Below are 2,343 nucleotides of genomic sequence, written 5' to 3'. Positions count from 1 at the left end.
GCACTGCGCCTGCGCATTCCCGCGGGGCCCGGACGAACCCTGGGAGCGGTAGTTCGCCTCTGCCAGGCGCGGCGGCAGAGGGAGGCGCGCGGGGACTACAGGCCCCAAGGAGCCGCGGGCGCTGCGGGGCGGGGCCAGCGCTGGCGGAGACCCGGACGCTGAGTCAACAAAGGGTGCGCCGACGCGGCGGGGGACGCGTGATGTGTGGAGATGCTGAGGCAGTTGCCATGGTGACGCCGCCAGCCCGGCGCAGCATCAGCATCCTCCGCAGTAGGGAGTCTCTCACCGCCGGCCGGTAAGGAGCGGGGTGCTGTCGCTCTTGGGGCCGCTCGGCGGAGCCTGGCCCTCAAAGCCCATTGGCTGTAGTGGGAGAATGGGGGGCAGACGACTCTCTTGCCCGGCCTAGCTAGCTGCCTACATCACAGCTAAGAACGGCCTTTTTAGGAGCAGTGCTCCCTGCCGCTTTTCTCTTTTTAGTAGTATCTTGTAAATCGGTATTAAGAAGCAGAACAGAGCATCATTTTTTAGAAATTGAAGTTGTTGGGTTTTTTTAAGAGTACATTTCTTTCTGAGATATGAGACAAAAATACAGGACACTGAGCTTTTATGTATGAGTAGTTCTGAGGCAATCCAATCAGTTTGTGACAGCATATAGCTCAGAGGAACTTCACTGGGGCTACAAAGGTCACACTGGGCCCCTTAAATCTGTAGCAGGGCTCCTTTCAATGAGGGGTAAAGGTTTTTCCAAGTCACTTGCATTTAAGGAAGACAGCCATGCAAGCATCAAGCACCTCTGTTGGTCCTAAATACTTCGACTCATAATAAAAAATAGTATGGCTGATTGACATCCAATGCTCTTTTAAATGTGTTGTGGAAGGGGGGATTATTGAGTTATCTTTGTTTTTATTATTTATCGTGTGCTTTTTATATTGTAATTTTATGTTGTGAACCTGCCAGAAATCTACAGATATAGTGTGGTATACAAATTTCAAGAAGAAGAAGTTGTTTCATTGAGCTCAACAGGATTTACCTCGCTGTGCCAGCTCAGTTTCTAAAAGTGAACCATCTATAAAGCTAGATTTAAATATGTCATTTAACTACCTATGCTCTTATGGAACCTCTTAATTTTTCTACTTTTGCACAGGAACTGAAAATGACTTCTGAGCCAGAAACAAAACCAAGGGGTGGTGCAAAGAACACATCCTCTGTCCAGTGGCGTCCATGTGCAAACCCTGGCAATCCTGTGTTTTCCTGTATGTTGGAGGCAAAGACTCTCACCTCTAGCAATTTCTTAACCAAGCCCCAGCTTTTGCTCTATAAAACAACATCAGGTGAATATGGTGCTATACCGCCTACCACACAAATGGTACCTTGTAAATTCTGTCCAAAGGACAATACTTTCACAAATCATTTGTTTACTTGTGGGATGACACGATTTAATGGTATTAACACTGGCACTGACAAAAACAAAGTTTGTGATCACTCAGATCTTATGCATACTTTATAAAATCTAGTAGTGTGTTTTTGTTATCTGTTAAAATAATAAAGCAAATAAGAGAGTAACAGTCTGGTTTTTTTGTTTAATAATCTAATACTGAAACATCTTTATTGAAAGTAAGTCTGATTTCAATAAGGCCTTACCAGTAAAAATACGTGGTTCAACATCCTATTAAGTATGCTAGCAAATAAAGCCAGAAGATCATCAAATGGAATTCTAAGATCTAGTTTTTACTGAGGTAAGAGACTAATATCTGAATGCAGGTGAAAACTTGCATGATTTAATGCTCCTCTCTCTTATGTATGTTGGGGAGAAAGTTTAATCCTAGACTTTGATGTAACTGATTGTTTTTTAAATATGCAGGACACTGCCATGCTGGCTTTAGTATGAAGAAGCATTCAGTTTTCAGAGCACCCAACTGCAGTCTGTGGTGATGCTGTACAGACACTACTTTGTTTTAAACTTAGTGAGAAATAGGCTTCTGTGCTGGCTCCCTAGAGGGTTGCTGGCATCAAGAAGTGCTCCTCTCACCAACATGAGTTTTCTTCCTCATATCAGGAATTAGAACTAGAGACAAAATGTTGCATGGGATTAACAAAACAAAAAAACTTTTTGGTGTTTCTCCAGTAGGATTGAGGACTTTTCCACATTCAGAAACATTTTTCATGTACGCCTTTTTGCCAGCCCTATAACTATGCAAATGGTTATACAAATATACCAGAAAGGGAGTACTTTAGTAGTTTGTAAGAGGACCAAGCCCTACAAATCCAAGAAATAACAAGCTTCAGGACATTGTAGCTCAAGGAGTACCACTTCTCATCACTGGGGCACATTTTGAATTGGCA

Source organism: Podarcis muralis, chromosome 14, assembly GCF_964188315.1.
Source record: "Podarcis muralis chromosome 14, rPodMur119.hap1.1, whole genome shotgun sequence".
In the NCBI taxonomy this organism is placed as follows: domain Eukaryota; kingdom Metazoa; phylum Chordata; class Lepidosauria; order Squamata; family Lacertidae; genus Podarcis; species Podarcis muralis.
The sequence above is the reverse complement of the archived record's forward strand: the minus strand, read 5'-3'. Positions refer to the sequence as shown.